At 44.2% G+C, this 20,641-nt stretch overlaps 1 protein-coding gene across 2 annotated transcripts in view; it reads right to left on the bottom strand.

Moving 5' to 3' along the window:
• LOC120951245 (furin-like protease 1, isoforms 1/1-X/2) overlaps positions 1 to 20,641 on the bottom strand; it is a 141,211-nt gene that overhangs the window by 49,810 nt on the left and 70,760 nt on the right. The window lies entirely within an intron of this gene.

Genomic DNA, 20,641 nt, shown 5'->3' with positions numbered 1-20,641 from the left:
ATTACTCTATTTTTAATTGATTTACGGTACATATCGTCGACTACAACGAGATTCAAGGGTACACGTAAAAATTAATTCACATTTTATGATGCGTACTTTTGCGAAACTGTCCGGCCAATTTTACGCTCGAGCACTTTCAGAATACAGCTGCAGAAATCGAATCACATTGATTCAATTAATTAACGCACTCGCTCAGAGTGGTGTATAAAATGTGTCAGCATGAGACAAACACTCACTGAAAGTGTTTCGGTAATCGGTACAAAGGACATTCAATGAAAATATGCAACGCGCTATTGCGTTATTGACAATGATCGGCATTACTCCTAGCATCACCGACGCATCAATGTACACGGCCGTGTTGCGACACTCAGCCGACTGTGAGCGCAGTTGGAATTGGCACAAATTAATAGTTAAAATATGCCATCGCTAGGTGCGACTTATTTCATTCAATTACATCCCTTATTCCAGGAACGCTATTGGATAGAATATTCTGTCCCTTCTGTGCCAAATCAACGGCAATTCCTGCGTATATCAGATTACTAGCAATGGAATGTATTATGCTACAAAAAAAGACTTTCATGGCAAGCAATAAGTATGCAATATGCATGAAAACAACACATAAAGAGTTTTAAAGTTTCTCCTCTTGGCAAATAGGCCACAACCACAAGCATGGATGTCCTCCAGACACGACCTTGTGCGGCAATGCGATTCCAATTCATTCGTCAAGGTGCCAGACATCGTTGTTCTCCATTTTGTAACGCATCCGGTTACATGGTACACCCATCCGTTCACACAAGAACACTACACACGTCCCACGGCGGCAAGTCCGACCGGTAGGTAGAGGGAGCGAGCGCTCACGCTCTCCGCATTTGGCAACACAGTCTCGAGACTGACTCGACACGCTTACGGAGCAGGCAGACGATCGGACGGCTCCAGTTTCACAATCCGACACAACTTCAGAAGAGCATGCACCATCAAAGTACAAAAGAAAATGACAGGATAAAAATCACGGGCCAGAATAGCTTACTACTGGCGCTTTCCTTTTTTGAAGCACCCTACCTTCAGCCATGTAGTAAGTTCGACTGAACAACAATTCTTGTACCATCAATTCTAACCAGACACAATCGTTCTATAGGAGTGAGAGGGGGTTGCTGTCTTTATTCCAGACCGACCGAAACCTAACCTAAGCGAGGTTTTAAGAGAATGGTTCTTAAAATGCAATATCCAGAGCAGTCGTTAGTGTCAATGGCGACCAAGTTGTTGGCCGTTGATTTGCCGCTACATTAGTGTGCGCTTGCTTATCTCGTAGGCACTCGTCCGCTGTGAAGTTTTTCTGTGCTTGCAACCGAGAGAGTGAGAAATTAAGGGCTGCCAACTAGTTTAAATAGCTTCTTTAAGTTGGCATTACAAGGCCCGATTACAGTCGCTTTTGTTTCATTTTAAAGACAGCAATCCCTGACGACTTACTTTATCTAATCGAAACCATTTTCATGCACTGGTCATGGAAGAAAGGTTTAGGTTGATGATGATAAAACAAAAAGCTCTCAAATGTATCCGATTTTACCGAGCTCGACAAAAGTATGTAAAAACACGCAATTGAACCTACGAATAAGATACTTGGAATTGAACACAATGAAAAAGAAGCTTTATCGGAAAAATATTCGATGAGTATACTTGACTTGATAATGCAATCCATTCTTGCAAATAAAAATAGACGTATGCAACATGTCAACAGACCCCAAATTTCTTTTGTAAAACTCATCAACATGCAAACGATGAAAGTGCATTCCCAACACTATTCAGCCAACTGAAACAGCCTGGTCTAAAGTGTAAGCGCTTAGCTACAACAAGATTAAAATGTTCACCCACGTAAGCATCGCATCGGTGCGACGTGTGTATCATCTCATGGAACGTTAATGTCCAATAGGCTTAGGCTGGCCATTTCATCATTTCGGTAGCAGAAGCAGAGAAGCACACGCTGTCACAACGGGTGTGGTTTGATCCTCTTCTGCAGCCACTAAAGTGGCACACTAAATGATTCTAGGCTGTTGCACGTCCAGCACGTCCAGCCGTGGATATAGCCTAATGCGTCTCTATTGCACTACGTTACAAAAAGCGACACACATTGTTGATGCAGTTTGTAGCGCTGGCACTTGGCGTGGGATGTAGTTCTTTGCGCTGTCCACACTTCACCCGTTTAGAAGTACAAACAACGGCTCAGTCTGTGCGTGGGTACGTTGCAGCCTCGCACTAGAACGCTTTCAACAGTTTCATTAGCTTTCGGCAATGGGCAGCGTTCGAAATGGCAGCATCGTCGTCACCATCGTCCAACTTATAACGGGACGTCAAAAGGGTTTATTGATGGCGAACTGAAGCACGAACGTGACCATCTCTCACATAGAGCCTAGTAGGATACATTTTCCAGGACTTGGTGTTTTGCCGTGCTGATGAGATAACTATATAAAAAAAGTTATCATTTTGATAAAAACTACAGCAAAAAGGTCCAATCAAACTGCAACAAACTTTCATGTTGATTTTAATTACAAATCCGATATGTTTTGATGTTTTCTATGCTGCACAGCGTCTCTCTGTTAATCAATAATGCCAACTGAAGCAGCAAGACGATTCCAATGAAAGAGCAAACTACAAGGGAAGCACTTTCCAAACCAATTGCTTATAACAATGGCATGATACAGACAGAATCCTTTCCAATACTAAAGCTTCAACCAATAGCAATCAGGAACTACTTTCAATTGCACTTCAATGGTAATATGTGAACATGTGCAACCTCCTTCATCAGAAGGAAGAATTTCATTTTCTCAAAGCTATTCCTTGTAACGTACTGCTGCTCATGCGATCCACAATTGCTTTTGCAAAAGGATTTCATTGAATCCATTGAAAAAGAATGTGATTGTAAGGTTTTTACCTTACCCGAATGTTGACCAACTCTCATATCTGATTAGGATCTACTAGAATTACTCTGTCCATGACCAACATATGAACACCTGAGGGGTTGTGCAAATTTCCGTTGAAAGGAAAAATCAGCTAATCAATTTCATTAATGCAAGCCAGATGTTTGTGGTTTTTGTGAAATAATTGTGTGCTGATAAAAGCAGCATATGGAATTCCGACACAAAGCTTCCCATAACGATTTCGTGTACTATAAATTGTTACAGAGCAAACACTGTCATAAATAATAATATCCGCAATTTGTTGAGCGCATAATGTTAATGTTAATGTAATACAAACACACCATTATTTAACGATTACGCCATAATTCAATCCATTCGGAATTTATTTCACTCTCACACCGAACCCTTCAGCACACCCCCGAAAAGATGCAGAGATTTTTAATTGCTCTCTAATATTTTGCACCATTTCTAAACGACTAACAGCAGAGCGGGCTTATCAATGTTTCCCCGTTGGCGCTTTTCTCGCCACCTCCCCGATTCGCTCGACAGGATCAAGGTGAATTATATCGTTCCTACTTTTTGATAATTAATTTTCCCAAAGTAAACAACCAGCACCGGCGCGTCGGGGAAGCACGGAACCAACCATACGGCCCCTGCAGACGGCGAGTAAATTTAAACTTTCCACTGCTTCGGAGCGGCTGCTAAATTATCCTTCCCACCGCCAGCGCTTCTGTCAGTAAATTGACGGCACCATTACTTGCCCGCCCGCAAACCACGCGGTGGTGGAAGGCAACGCGTCGAACCATGAAAGCGAGAGTGTTTCATTCAACCGATTATGGACTTAGAGGCACAGGCTCACAGGGTTGCGGGGTACAACATTAATGGATCGTGGACGCTTACGTTGGTATCTGTACACTTTGGAAAAATAGCTTTTAGTTGCATATTGGCTCAAAACCACAAACCATAAAAATAAAGCTGGGTACGACCATTTTGCCCTGTGTTTGATGTACTTTACCTGTACCTGAATGTCTTTGATGTTTAATAATACGTCCATAGTTCGACTACTAGCGTTAAAGCATGTGTGGGCGAATTTCGTTCTGGTCCTTCAACACCAATACCTAATCGATAAACGCCGTCGGGAAAGTGGAAAGTGTTGTATTTTGCGACATTACGCTCAACGTTCACCCTACAATATCACCGCCAATTTCCGATAGTTCTGACAACGCTGGAAAAAGCATTAATTTCCCCCTCGTTCTACCCTGTTTCCTGTTCTCTTTACCCTTTCGCACATGCAAAGCTCATTAGCTTCTGATAATGAGTCTCTAATTGGGCCGCCAACTCCTGCGCCACTGACATGGAGGCCAGATGGGTTGTGCTGTAATGCGAGATAAAGTGGCTTCACCCACTAGGAAGAGCCGTGCGCTCATGCAAACATCAGCCATCTGTCTCGTGCGGCCGATATAATGCCAAATGGTTTCATAGCCATATTTTACATTCAACCCAATGGACCCACTTTCACTCGTTCGTACCATCGCCGAAAGTCTAACACTATCGACGCTCGATCGATAAGCCATCAATCATAATCAAACGTTTGAGAATGAGGCCCCCAAAATCGGATGTATCATTGCAGGAATAGCCTACCGTACGCAATCTGTTCTTGACGACTCGTCAACGCGCAGCTAAATTTCCGGTAATCAAGAGATTTTAACATTTTTCGAAGCATGCATTCTGACTTTGCCAACCCACGCCGCACGCATACACACATACACCTACACCCACGCTGTGACAGACACAAAACGATAGTGCGCTCAATCCCGGATCGCACTGATTGCTTTGGACGACACAAACTAATTGACTCGACAACATGCCAGAGCCCATTAAACGAGCGAACGTCAATTATCTGTTGTGAGACGGGAACGATCCGGTCGAAACGTTTGATGCATATGTACGTCCTAGCAGAGCACACGAATCAACCTCAACGGCAAATGCCTCAGAACCTCAGCATCATTAACCCAGTCGCACAGACTGTGCAGTGTGTGCTTTGATTTCTAGCAATTTTCATCATTAATATTACGTAGCTTCAGAATATTCATTAAAATCGACTACATCAAACAATCGGCAGGTTCGTGCCGGTTGTAAACTAATGAATCTCAGTCACATCAAAGTTCGCTGCTAGTAGGGCTTTAGAGTGGAAATATTCATACGTTAAACAAGCATCCACGTGAAGTTACATCAAACTTTTGTGGCAATTTTGAAGGATCTGAGCAGTACAATTTTATCGCTACCTCAACAACGCCAGCCATCATTGATTATATTTTTTCCCAGAACAAGTTCACATAAGCATCGCATGAATAAATCGCACTAATCCTCTCCACCCTCCGAGCCAAACAAAGTGCAATGCAGATATGCAGCAGAGCTGCATAATTATTTATCCTAGCACAAAACTCTCGTTCGCCTCGCTCGAGAAACCGCAATAGAGCAACAGTGAGTCGGGGAGGTGGGACCATTAAATCATACCACCAGTAAACATTACCACCATCACACGATAAAGTGGCAACGGCATCCTTTCAGCAGCCACGGGCGTACTCTGCAGAGTTTATTAATTTATCAACTGTAAAACAACAATCCACCGTGTTCCGGCGCATTGGAGTAATTTTGGGGGGCGAAAAAGATAAAGAGAACACACATTTAATGCCTTAATTTCACTATGCTCGAGAGTGGCTGCATAGCAACGACAGATTGCTGGCCGGAGAGTCAAACCAGCAGTAATGTTTAAAATGCTCTACACTTTGTGATGCGCGCAAAGGTTGCATGTTCTACGTTGCCCAACGGACAGTGGTCGCACCAGCAGCGAGAATGGGGTTTGCCATCGGAACGATCGCGTTCGTTTTAGCCAAGGTGATGTGGTTATTGCCAAGCCGGCAAGTCACGCTCTGCCGTAGCAGCAAGCATACTCTTAAATGAGGGTAAGCTGATTAGTTGAACAATGATAACGCTCCCTAGTGATAAGATTCAATTTTCACATTGAAGCGCTTGAAATGAAAACCATAACTGACCGTTTTCTAACGAGTGTACAAGTTATTCAAAGAATTTGTCTAATTGAACAGGAGTCAACAGAACATTCATGTTTAACTAGAGGTGACAGTGAATAAAAACTTCTAAAGTTGATGTATCGTTCTTGTCACATCAAGCACAAAGTTTCCTATTAATTGATCGTCCTAAAGAAATAGACATTGATCGTTGTTAGTATTCATAATAGCATCACACACGAACACTGTTCGATTCTACATGAAATGTTACTTCGAACGTCAAACCTATAGAAAACTCTGCTCAAACTAGGACCATGGGCAAAGTACAGATTGATTCAGTCCAATTGCTGCAATTGAATAACCGACGTTCGCTTTCATACGTGAAAGACACACAAGGAACATCTTGCTAGCTACCCAGGCTCAGCCGCCACCTTCTCTTGGCCCATTTCCTACCGCACAAAGTAAGTTAGTTTGGCAACGGTAAGCGAAACTTTCTTACGCCAGCCCCGAAGCGGTTGGCCAGTAAACAATCTAATTAGCACGGACGTTAGCAGGCGCACAGAACAGCACGCCCAAGAAGAACTGTCGAACAAGTGCCGCTGTATTTGCAGACTTGTTCACCATGCCCGCAGCAGCTGTTGTACGGGAGGTGGAGAGCTAAAGGCGGGAGCGGCGTATTCTAACCAGTCGCTCACGTTCGCTACACGCTGAATAGGCTTTGGGGCCAACAACACGGCGCACTTTTCTATTCCAGTTGCCACAGCCGATCCCTCTGCTCTGCCTCTTCTCGACCCAGTTGATGGCCTTTCTTCTCCCGGTGGTGCTAGCCTTCTACCTGACTTTCCGAGAGCAATACGGTCGACCGCTGAATGATTTGAATGCGTTCTGATGTGCGACTCACCTGAAAATAGAGCAAACGGAACAAAACGAAAAATGTCAATTAGTGCAGTCGCTCTAAGTGGTGCCAAGTGGCGAAAGGCTACGTAATTCTGTTACGGCAGGAGCAACTTTTTGCGCTAACGGGTCTTTTCCCGTCCGCCCAGAACTTGGCTGACGAGTTAGTGTACTGTGCATAATATGCTGATGGCCTCAAACCTGATGATGAGCATGCGTAATATTCTAACCAGTCGTGATCCAAATTCGTGTGAAACACATTTTCACTGATGGATGTACCGTATTGGAATTTCATCTTTTGTTCAACCGATGTTCCTGCAACACCTTGCTCTTAAGGGATACACAATCCATCTTTTCTTCATTTTTCTACTACAATTACATTGTGTTTAGCTAGCCTGGCCTTACTGAAGTACTCATAATAAATACAACGTGTTTTACAGGTTGCAAATAGGAAAAGAGGAAAATGTGTTTGTATATTTTTCGATCTCACTTAATGGAACGACTCTCGAATAGCAGGGGCAGCACTTAGCGGAGATCAGAGAAAACAATGGAATTTTTGGTCCGCATCATGACCATCAGAGCTTCTTGAAAAGGTACAGTGGCGTCATGTTTAAACAACGAGCCGTACCAACATTTGCTCGTTCAATGGGTAGCGTCAAAGATAAACAATGAGCTCCAACATCTTTTGGAGAGATGAGACATGACCTTAGCAGGGTCTGCGGACAACGTTTTAACATTTTGCGTTGCTAAGAGCATGACTTGAGAGAAAATGCTTCAGGGACACTTGTCTTGCTGTGTGATAATAAAAAGAATCATTATCATGTAGTGTTTTCTTTACCGTATGCTGGATGTTATATTCTTTTCTTGGGTGACCTGTTATCACCTTCCACTTGAATATGTGCATTATAATTTCTCCTTTGTTGGTACCAAGGTTCATACCAAGTTTTGGAGGAAAATATGGAAACTTCTTGTTTAAATCACCAGATCTGTTACAATACTTTATACAAAGCCTAATAAATCATGCATTAGATTGCTAAAAACCTATCCTATCTAACCAATAGATGCTAAAACCAAAAAAAATACAATATAGACATTGACAAATCCAACTCAAATCATTCATGATTGTAACAAAACTGTTTCACTGCAAAACGAGTCTACATCATGCACTAGTGTTGACCTACAGCCATCGCACCATTCATCCATTTCGTTTGCACAAACACGTCAATTCCCCGTAGAACAGGCGGATATTGTAGCGGATGTTTCCCCGAGTCCACCGAATGCACACGCATGCAGAATCATAAAGACTCTTGTGCCGATTCAATGCATGTCTCCCCAACCCCCCTGATTGGGATATTGTAGATGCAAAAAAGCCCCCTAGCATCGCAAAAAATATGCCCACGTCCATAAATTAAATGCTTGTGTGCTTGTCTTGGGGGTCGATGGTCACGCACAGGGATATTGTACCCCCGTCGAACAGAAGTGGCGCTTACGAATGGCTCTCGTGTCCATTCATCATGGCATCTCGCTTGCAATGGTTCATGCATCTGCGCCCTCGAAACGATGATTTACTATTCTATGCTTGATTCGGGGTACGCGACAAGACAAAAACCACCCCCACCACTGCACGCGCTTCATTCGCTGCGCTTATGTTTTGTTTAATTCCTATGCATCCAACAGCAGCCCATCTCCAGCGGAACGCACAATTGATCGAGCGCAGCCGCATGGGATGGTGATGTTGTAAATTGATTTAAATCCATCGCTCATGATTCGCTTTAACGCTGGTAATACATTTCAATTTGGGTTGGTGGTGTCTTAAGATCCTATCGCCTAAAGGTTAAATGGACCATACTGTCAGTAATTGATAGTTTTTAGCGTGTTCACTTTTATGACACAATTTCATATGTGAAGTGAATCTATGTAGCAGCTATGCTGAAAATACCATATAGCATAAACACTGCAACTGAGCGTTTGCGTATGTATCATTTTATAAAATGGAGACGCCTGGTGCTCTCTGTACCTTTGTAAAGAACCAACCCCTTCATTTAACAACAATAAACGAAATTGAAAGGCATCTGGGTTTTCCGAAATGGACAAGTTTCCTTTCCCTAGCACAGCAAAGCCACAGCTGGGATTGATCATACCTTCTCTTGCGTGTGATATGCTTCGACTGGCGTTGTTCGCTAAATCGCATCCGGCGCTGAGCGGTAACATGAACGGCACACGATGACCGGTTCCGGTCAGTTCTCCTTGCTTTTACGATACAACCAATTACTCGCCAAACGTGCTGGAGCCACGTTTCGATTCAAGAACTTTCATTAGTTTCCAGCTAGGATTGATCACGAAAGGAAGCAGTAGAACGGAAGGGGAAAGATACAGAGAGGGAAAGGAAGCAAATAAATCTGAAAACATGCTTCACGAGGCAGCACACGGTCACTCTATTGCCGGTTCGTGCAGATTGATTTTCATTTACACTCTCGTACCCCGCCGCACATATGCACTTCGGAAGAGCGATAACAAATCAGCAGGATACGTTCGGATTCGCAGCAGCATCAACAGCCATAAAAAGGCACTCTTTCAAGCGAAACAAGCGAAGTGTTTCTTTGGCAAATTCTGTAAAACGAACGCTATAAGTACAGCCTTTCACAACACTAGGAAAACGAGTTTAATCAAACTCATTTGTCGATACAATTTTAAAGATACTTTCTATCGAAATGCATTCATTTATCGATTCTCGGGAAGCATTTCCGCTAAAGGAAACGTTACCGTAGTTCTCCGAATAGTCCGGGAGCTTGTGATTTTGCGTGCATAGGACACATTTTCACTGTTCAATATTCAAATGGCATGTTTTTCATACAAGCAGCCCTCTGCCCGATTTACATACATACGAATCGAATACCAGCACAGTTGCAGTAGTTTCGCGTTCTAAGCACTCGCGTTTGCGCGCCAGTAAGCGCTCCATTACAATGTACAATTCTGAATCGTAGAATAATTCAACAGAGCCTTTGCCACTATATTGATTATCGCGCTCAATTCCAACTAACCCTAATTTTTCACTTAACTTAACACACATCTGCACTACCGGTGCGTTATTCGCACGGATAATTATGATAAGTCCAAGCAATTCCTAGCAAAACGCCGTTGATTTATGTGTATTGAATATTTATGCACAAGCAACCTTTCACCGACACTTAACCTGCGCACGTTCCCCGGCGAAGGATGCTAAACAGCGAACCGCAACTCTCTGATCCCTCTCTGTCTCTCTCTCTTACTCGGTTCCACCCGCTCACGTCAGTAGTAGCTGGGTGCCACCAAAACGGCTTCACAGCCTTTGCCAACGTTCACGCTGCCGTGTACATGCTGGTTCTCGACCTCGCTCGCTGACCCTTAAATGCTGCCGAGGGAACACTCGCCAAACATTTTGGGCATGCGAATGCATAAAATGGGATGCGAACAAATTTCGACCGAATGGATGGGAAGAGAGGGGCAACGAACGGACGACCCAGGCACGACATGGTCGACGAGGGTTTTGCCAATGAATATTAATTCGTGTGATTCGTTCTATTGCGTGCTGCTGCTTTCAGGTACACCCGTTCGGGGGGATGGTACCCTTTCGAACGCATTTGTCAAGTGTGAATGCTTTGGCCACGCGTTCGCATTACTATCAGCCGCATCGAACAGCATGCGAAACAAATTAATTCTGCTGTTTTGCAAATTAAAATCTCTTTCCTCGAATTTTTAGCAACATTAGGGAGTAGCGCATTGGCCATAAAGTACGGATAAAAAAAAAAACAAACGACATTCTACGGCGAAGAAGACCGAAGTATGCAACGGAAAGGAACGAAATGACGCACCCTATTTCGCACATGCATCGCGTTTCAATGGGTTTTTGTGATCGACAAATTGATAAAGCGATACCAATTGATGTTGATCGTGCCAGGCGTGGGGGTAAATAATTTATTTCAATTCTCCACAATTGACAGACACTTCACACCTACAGCAGAAGGCACTTGTGCAGTGGGGCAACTAGTTGTGTTCGTGTTCTTGCATCAGCTGCCGATGGTTTGTGTTCGAAACAAACAGCCTTTGCCACACGGATGCAGTAGTAACTTACAAAACGTTTTAACGTAAATTATAAATTGTAATACAATCCTTAAATCATTTACTCCGGTACAACAGCTTCAAACGACCCATGGTAACATGATATAACCCACCAAATCTGTTTACAGTATGGGAAGAAGAATTGTCCTAAGCAACGTAAACGCGTTTAAGACTCGTCTCGTCTCCTCGAGAAAACATCAAAGATCACGCGAAAAAAAAAGGCGTTCAAACGATTCCAATGCCACCTCTATACCGACCGAGGCAGCAATAGGACAACGCAAAACTTCGGGCACTTCACAAACACTCAAGCCGTGAACCACTGTCGAATTTCAAAGCTGTGCTCGAAATCTGTGTGTTTACTTCCTTTGCCGTATTGCCGAAAGACAAGCAAACCGACATCGAAAATACGGCTTATCGCTTCGAGGCAATTCGATTTGCTTCATTAGTAACGCGACGGGGGAGTTAGGCCGCGCTCTTGTTGGCGAGGTTATGCTTTCGCACGCACGCACGGCACCGAAAGGGCACACGACGCTGGGCCAGAAGGCTGGGTGGGTTGTAAAATTTCATCTTTCGGCAAAGTTTTCGCACGGAAAAGTTTCCTTTCCGCCGCAGTTCGTCAATGCCCCGGCCAGCGACGGCGTTTCAGCGAAGACGCTATTTGCTAAAAATGGACAACCTACAAACCCCAACCCAACCATGACCCTCTGGCGGAGTGGGTTTCGTTGCTTTTGGAGGCCCGGATCGGACGGATGAAGGATACACACAGGCGTTACAAATCTCATTAACACATTCGATCCATCGAGCAGGGATTCGGTGTAATGGTAATTAATACTGTAAAAACTACCTTACTTTATCGTTTTGACACCTTGCGGCGGCTTGTGGCTTGCGGGTTCGCTTTGTGTGACGAAACTAATGCGTCAATGCTTTCACTGGGGACACGCATCATGACACCCTACCTTGCGTTAAAGCTACCGATCTAACGACACCTTTGCGTGGTAGTGTAAGGTTTCCTGCATTGGTTAAAAAAGTTACCTAAAATATAAATTCCAACCACTTGCTAATGGCTTCTTAAGTGTAGCGCTTCATCTTCCAGGAACCTTCACAGCAACAGCTTGCACAGCAAACATAAGTCGTTATTATTGTTTAAAGTCGAAAGATTAGGTGAACGATTAGATTAACTTGCCATTCCCAACACACTGGGCTCTATATTTCCAGCAAAACCTTCACCTCTACCCAATGGAAAGTTCAGGGCTAATCTCGTGAAGGCACTGGCCTTGCTGGCTGCGACGACTTGCACCCATCACGTAATTTGATATACATACATACACACAAACGTACCACTCTCACTCACTCATGCTCATGCTCTTTTGCACCGCGGAGCAAGGGTAAAGTGAACCCACATTTAGGTGAGATCCTAGAACCAGACAGACCTCGGGGAGTTAGAGACTCGTCCACCTAAGCGGCTTACCAGCGACTGATGTGGGTAGTGATGGTGGTAGTGGTGGTAGGATCTGAGAGAGCGAGAGAAACAAACCGTTTTGCAAATAGCAACATGTTGCACAGGTTGGCGCGGAGGGCGGCTAATGCGCGCGACCTGTACGAGGCCTTATGACTTGAGCTCATGATTGACGGAGTGAAAGGAAAAGAAAACATACAGACACACACAAACATGCACACACTAATACGATGGTGGCATGTTTGAAAGGATACATTTTTCCGCTTGATAAATTGCCGCCGGGCATGAAATAGTTTGTCTAACTGACAGGCGCTCGCACAAACATAAACACTCACACACACATTCCGGTGGGTTGAAAAGTTGAGAAGTATTCTACGGTGGACGAGGAGTTTCCGGCAAATGGTGATGCCACAACAGGTAGGATACGGCCGCCATAGCTTGCTCTCTTCGATAAAACCCTTCGTTATTGGGGGCTACACTGACGGTTGAATAATTAGAATTGATTTGACTGCGAAAAAAAAAGCGTCAACTACCGCCCCGGTCTAGTCCGTCTAAACTGATCAAGCTGGATGGACCAATTAGGGGGGTAATGATTGTGGTTTGTATCGTAGTAGTAGCTGAGTGGCATGATTAAATAATTCGACCTGTTGAATGTATTTCCACTGTGTGGCGGTTGTTGGCTTGTTGAGCGTTTAATAAGGAAGCATGATATACTTATCAATCAACAAAACAGAAGTCGTGTTGGATTTCCCGCCATTTTTGTGTGCGAAAATAACAAACCAATGCCGACGAGCAAATTATTTGTTCATCCGCTACTTTATTACCAAATAGTTTCATTCCATCATTTGGCTCACTATTAAAATATGTTGCTAGCGTCTACTTACGAACGGGAGAAACATTTCATAAACCAGCAAGCATCAGTCAATAAACAAACAGAAAACTGGGACAAAAAGTTTCCATTTTTGTATATTCTACCATTTTCCGACAGGGGGAAAGAACAAACGAATTGCTTGCTCATTCCAGACCACCATTGGGAGCACTTTACTGAAACAATCGATCTTCATACGGCGTGTCCGAAGCACGCGAATGAACGTCAGCAAACGACCCTCGAAGAAGCGCTTTTGCGTTTATTAAATTTTATTTCATTCAGTTCTACTCTTCCCACCGATTCTGTTTGATTTGCGAATGAAGCACGGCGATGGGGATTAACAATTCTCTGCGGTCTCTCCGCAATTGCCATCCATATTTATATCATTTCCATTTAGCCTCAATGAAAGCGGGAACAGTGTCATAATGGTTCAAACCCGGAGGCGAAGAGGGCGAGAGTAAGCGAAGCTGCTCCCGTTTCCGTTTGATTTACGTTTCATTTCCTTCTGCTGCCTGTCGCTTTTGCTGCGAGCCCGAGCTAACCGTAATGACTGAGACATCGTTAAATTAAAACTAAATGAAAGAAATTGTAAGCGCATTAGCACGATGGTCGCCCACACAACTTGACAGCTGTTTTCTGGCGGAACGAAACTTTTTCCCCTGGGCTTTCCACATTTTCCTCACCGAATGCACGGGCCACCACACACACCGTGTGCTGTTGCTGTACAAATTTAAAGCACAGTATCCCCCCTTTGCAGAGCAGCTGTGGGGAGTTGAGGTTGAGGTGTGGCGTGGGCCAAAAAGGACACCACCGTCATCATTTTCCCAAAACTTTCCACCAAACATTCGACCGAAATTTGACTTTGTTTAATGTTTGTGAAGAGTTTCGTGTGTAAGAGACCTGCGTGCTTTTGCTTCTGCTGCGATGTGGTGCGAAAAACTTTCATCCCTTGCGCTACCCTCTTGACTCGCGGAAAAGGGATTAGCAGTTGATCCCTTCGCGTGGCGTTTCCGGCGGGCATACCAAACAGTAATTAGCCAAGATGGTGCCGCATAAAAATGTAAACTTTTCTCCCCGCGAGACGCACAATACGCATGTTGTTTACTTTTGATTGTTGGGGTAGGATCATTTTTAACCTTAAACTTTTAATGGGTCAACCGTTGCAAAAAAGGGGTGTCTCTTAAGGTAAAGATCACAGTGAAAGAAAAATGGGACCAGGTCGGGTGGGGTGGGTGCTGTGTGGCAAACAAGCTACAGATGTACTACTAATTTAAGTATCTTTGACTCATGATGAGCAATTCAAATTTACGACGAGTATAGCTAACTGAACATTGGAAGCAAATGACAGCACCATAGTCAATCTTTCGCTACTATCAGGCTGGATGCTAACATATAATACTAATAGTAAAGTTAATCGTAGCTCTAATTTGTATAACCATCACTAACCCTGTTTCGTTACGAAAACAGACCTTTAACACAATATATGCAACCAAATGCCATTCCATACGTTCAGTTTCCAGTTCCAAAATTACACAAAAAGTGCTTCAACCAACATGAGAAATATTTTCCATTGCGTTCCGTTCGAAAATACGTAACATTGCATGCTTCCCACCAAACGGGCCGAGAACTGTATGCCATCCAGCTTGGTCGGAGCCTATATAAGGTTTCTAGTATGAAATTTTAAATTGATTTTTCGAGTGCCTGCACCGTAACTACCGAACCTCCCGTGCACCACTCTCCCTCCCTCGATAGAGCTTTGTGTTTCAAGTTTATGGCTCATGTCAAACACTTGTCCCGAATACCATTCACTCACTCTCCTGTACAGCTGGGACCGCTGTCCGGTACGCGATCCGACACAAGCAATTATGAATACGGTAGCTAGCCCGTTGGTTTTTAGCACATTCACACAGCACACGTACGCCGGGGTTTCGATTTATCCATCCTCCGTTCGGGGTCCAGTTGCGGAATGGGCGTTGTTGCATTCGGCAAAAGGATGAAACGCACACTCTCACACTCGTTCGCAGCAAAATGCCCGATGGGGTTCGGGAAAACCACACCGGGACGGGCACATCATCGACACCCTCAGAGAGACATGGTTTTGGGGGCACCGAAAACGCACGATGAATTCGCAAAGAGAACCCAATTTCCATTCATGTTTTTGAAGTTTGCCATTGCTGCAGGCTCTAGCATCAATTCCGACTGTCTAATCCAGACACATCAGTATAGGGGCTGCCAACCATAAATTCCACCAGCACTTATGCAAAACTAACATGCCAATCGGAACAGTTCTATGAAAAGCTCGACACCACTTCAAGTTCAAGCTCTTCGTTGCATGTTACTTTTGATTTTTTTAAAATAAAAATCATTTCTTATCTCAAATACTGGCAGATAACAATAAAATTGATAAATTGACCAACATGTGAGCTCGCAAAGCCAGTGTTCGAAAACAATTCAATCTAAAAAGCCACACTATTGTACATTACGACTCTTTTGCTCTACTGCATATCATATATAGACTGAACAAAATCACATCATTTCATCCGACTATTGTGATATGCTGAGCCCGGTATATGATTCCAACAACTCATTCTTTAACATAACATGATCTGAATCTCTGTAAAACAATCAACCAAACAACCAACACACCATGGCACCGGCGCTTTTGCATTCCATCATAATCTTTTATACCTGACTCTTGTGGACGTGAATGCAGGAACCATCTCATCTTCAAAAGAGCATCTGCAGAGAAAGAAATGTGTCTGTTTTTGCAAGCAAGACATATTTCACCCATCACGGTTCCTCAACCAAGTTTCATTAAAATGTTAATTATTGTGGTCGCTCTTGACCGTAAACTCCAGCAGCACTGGAAATGCGCTCTGATCTCTATACACTATACAGAATGAACTTATTCGTTTTGTGGTTATGTTTAGTTTGGGACATCCAAACCACTCTGTGATAATTGCTTGGAAACATTCAGCTTCATATCGCAAAGTGATGATGGATTTTCAACAGCTCACCGAGCGCACATGAAACGAAATACATACGATATGAGGTGTATTTCATTTTTAGTTTACCTAACTTTCTTCCACACCAACCAACTGGCACCGTTTGGCCGTTTGGGAACCAAAACAAAACGTAATGGGCATTGGATTTTGACGCAAATTTGTTGCCACAATCTCAGTTTAGCCAGCGTGCAGAGTGCACCAAGACTCATGCAGAAGTTTTTCTAGCCAAATGGCATTGTTTTCGACACCTGGAAAGCTCCCAACTTCGTTATTATTCGCAACAGCCTTCCTCTTGTCTCGCATGTTGACCGGAATTTGCGATTCCGTAGCAAAACTTTTCCCGTTTTCCCGCTGTTTGTTGCTGCAAAAACAAATACAGATGCAATGGTCAAAGTTTAAACCAAATCGTAAAGAAGCTTTGCTGTGAAGATGGGCAGTTGTAGATTTAAAGATCATTTGAACAAAATTTAAAATGAGAACCTCGTATGAGAGACTTTTCTTCTCCTTAAATAACACCAAATCTATTGTTCTATTAGTAAACATAAACAAAGCTCTGATAAAAGTAAATACTCATCGTTTAATTAGCAACCACACCCCTTAACAAACCATTGCTTGACAACGGAATAAAACGTTTTCTTCTGTTGTTGGCAACTGGGGACGTTTGCGGTTCCGTGCTTTGTCCTTTCCACCCTCCAACCAACAATAGGAAAGAATGCCAACAAAAAAGATACTTGTGAAAGCTTTTTACCTCTGCTCTGAACCTTTTTACGCACGGAAACTTTTTCCAATGGGGTGGTTCACCGCCACTGCATAGCAAACAAAAACACTGACCACGGACAGCAACCAAACGTTGCCGACCGTATCGCACTTATTACGCCAAACATCGTAACTGAATTTGTTTCTTGTATTGTCAAAAACTTTTCTCCCCCTTTGGCCCCAGCGTTCCGCGCGTACGTACAACTTTTCAAGCTCGTTGCCTGGCCGCACGCACGCCCGCACAGATAACGATTGAGTTACGCTCGACAGCGAGAGCAAGAACGCGTCCTAAGCCCTACAGATAAGCCGAAGGACGAGTACGCGAAAACGGAAAACGCCTAAACATGCTGCCGCGTGCCTGGTTTCTCTGTGATGGCTGCGCTTTACCTTCATCATTATCGTGCAGGCTTTCGCGAACGAAACGGTTGAATAATAATGTCCATTAAAATGGCGCACAGCCCGCAAACAAACACACACAAACGGATTCCACCAAAACACCGAGCCAGATCCAGTACACGCAGAGGCGCAGAAAAGGGACACCATTTGGCATCATCGACATGATCGTCATTATCATTTACTTGAAGCCGCTCGGTCTAATGAACTGTATACCGGAGGATAAATGAAGATTTACAGTCTCGATAGCAAATGAAGCATGAGAGCGCGTCTCCTTCCGCACATTCGCCCTCCGAATGCTTTGAGCTTTTAGTCTACTGCTGGTGCTGCGCCTAGTGATGGTTGTTGGGTTTGTGCCGCTTATCGGAATCGGTTCATTTTATGCTCTCTTCATCAAATCTTGTACGTTTATTGGTGCAAAACAGGGTTCAGCAGTAACTGCCGCTCCTTAGCAGACATTCACGCTGTACACCATTGCAACGGTCGTTACTACGCCGTCAAATAAACTTCGCTCAACTTCAACTGGTTTGGCCTTTTGCCTGTGAAACGATGTGACACTGATGTCAAATGAAGATTTGGAGACTCAAAATTGAAGCTTTGCCAGAAACCATCAACGGTGTTTAAAGCTGGCAAATCGTCTCGAAATTCATGCGAAATAATCAACGCTGTATTAAAGTCAATCTACAGAAGATGACCCTAGCTATTCGGTATGATCAAAAGCATTATCGACTCAGCTTAAAAGCTCGTTATGAGGAACGATTTCAAGATACGCCAACAAAAAATAGCTGCCAATAACATCTAATGTGCTTCTCGCCTAATTCTAATCTCGTTGCAAATTACATACCACTATTCGTGGCCAGTATTCAATTGAAGTTTTCATTGCACTGCAAACACCTACCAGAGGCACCCGATAATCTCGTACCCCAGTTAGCCAGTCAACAACACATGCGCCCGCATTGTTGCTAATAATTATCACTATCTCTCAGTCCACAACGCCACCACACCCGCCAGCCAGTATATGGTGTACAGCTCAATGGAAACGATGCACTAGGTCCAGTCCAACGAGGAGCGGTAATGCTTCTCCATGCGGCTATGACTGCTAATTACTATTATTATCAAATTACATCGCATTAAGTGCGCCTCGCGCAGATGCCAATGATTTCGGATTGCGCGACAATTTAGATTCAGTTCACGCACCGACCACCGGACGCTAGGTACATCGAAGTTCCTCTTTTTTTCCCACCACGCAATGCCATCCACTCATTAGCTGGCCCAGCCCCAACAGGGTCAGGGCAGAAGAACAAAACGCCCTCTCATCGGTACCGCAATCGGTGGCAGAGGAGTTGGTTTATCGCCGTATGCAAAGCAATTAGTTTAATGGGCTATGGAACGCCTATTTATAACAGCACGTACGAGTTTAGCCCTCGGTGAACGAAAGATGCACGCGAGATACTGCCGATAGACAAAACCAAACGGACTAAACAGCGGCAAAAAGAAGGGCTAAACAGTCCTCTAGCGTCCGACACGACCTACGTCGCGCTTAACTTTTTCCTGCTGCTATTTGTATAGTATTCCTCGTTGTGACTCTCCTGCGCTCTCGATGGATCAAACCAGCTGCAACCATTGCACGGAGATGGTAAAGGAGCTCATCAGAGCTCCCACACCCAGCACATACAGCACCGCAAAAATACTCCCCGTAGCTCACCCTAATAACTGTTCAAATAATTTCGCCCTTTTTCTCCCTCAATCCTTGCCACACGCTGTCTCTCCCTCGGGCAGGAAGTAAATTAAAGACTTCTGCCCAACAATAGCAGCTCCGGTGGAACAGGTCGACACCAGTACTTTCATCGTTTTCGATACATTGTCATGCCTTTGCACTAACCTCCCGTACCTAACACAACACATTTCCCCTCTGGCACAGCCACTCGAATGGGTCGACTCGACCAAACCAACTAATATGAGTGAAGCTCCTGTGATTCCTCCGCTCTGGCTTCATTTGTATGAAGTTATTACAATCACTGTAATAAACTTTGAGGCAGAGGCGAACCGTTGCTTAAATGGCACCCGTCAACTACACGCCGTCCTCTGGTGCCATTTTGTGTCAGGGCACACAAATAAACCCCGTCCCCTAAACCCTCCTTCCCATGGTTACACACACACACACACACACACACACACACACATGGCGACCATCGGCCGGAAGCACCGGAAAAGCTTTATTCACCCCGACTGCTGCTTCCACCTGCGCCGTCCGTCCATTGTGTCCCCATCCCTCGGGAGCACGGTGGCGTTGCAATTCCAAAGAATACAGTATCCGTACACGGGACACAGAGCAAAACGTTCGAAAAGATATACCACCGTCCGTACGGGGTACCGGAATGCTTACCCTCCCCCGTAGGGGGTTGAAAAACGACGAAAGGATTTATACTTCTCCCGAGGATAATAATTATACAATGCTAGGCGCACCACACTCTGAAAACGCGATGGCTTAGCGCCGCTCACCGAGCGATGCATATTTTTTGGGTTTGCAGAAGCGAACGGTGGAAGGGCGCCGGATGGGGAAGCCTAATCCGCACACTCTACACTACTAGGGGTCAATTTTTATGCCAGCCTTTCGACTGGGCATGGTCCCTCGATTCCAACAGATTCTGAACAGGGGTAAAGCGTTTACTGCGTTTCGGTTTCGATCGTTATCCAATGCAAGAAGCACGTGTATGGAAGAGTAATGTCCGTGCTGGGTAGTCGTTAAGCGGTCAAATTTGTGGCGATGGATAATTTTTAAAGACGAAACCGTTGAGCATTGAGCAGGAGTTGATTCCTCTGGGAACAATAAAACTTGTTGGGGGGTAAATGGATCAACGTTCAACTTCGTTGCAGGTTTGATTCTGAACACCTCACTCAGGCACATCGAGGGTTCACACAAGTGAGCTTTAGAGCGGGCGTTGGAACACATTTGTCGAGCAGATTTATTGGAAGATTACAGGCAATGCTTGTCCTAAGCCGAATCACCCATTCATTGAATGTAGAAAGACCCTTCCTGCATGCAATCCAATTAAGATTCAAGGATAAATAAGTCATAATTTATGCGAAATGATCGCTACTACAGAAGGTGTATATCATAAGTAATAAAGTAGTAGCCTCTTAGAATCCCTGAACTTGTTTCAACTCTACCTTGACGCTTCATGAGCACAATACAACGCATCTTAACAGCTACAAATTTAATTACATAA

The sequence above is a fragment of the Anopheles coluzzii genome, chromosome 2 (genome assembly GCF_943734685.1).
Source record: "Anopheles coluzzii chromosome 2, AcolN3, whole genome shotgun sequence".
Lineage (NCBI taxonomy): Eukaryota > Metazoa > Arthropoda > Insecta > Diptera > Culicidae > Anopheles > Anopheles coluzzii.
Note: the sequence above shows the minus strand (reverse complement) of the source record. Positions and strands in the feature narration are given on the sequence as shown.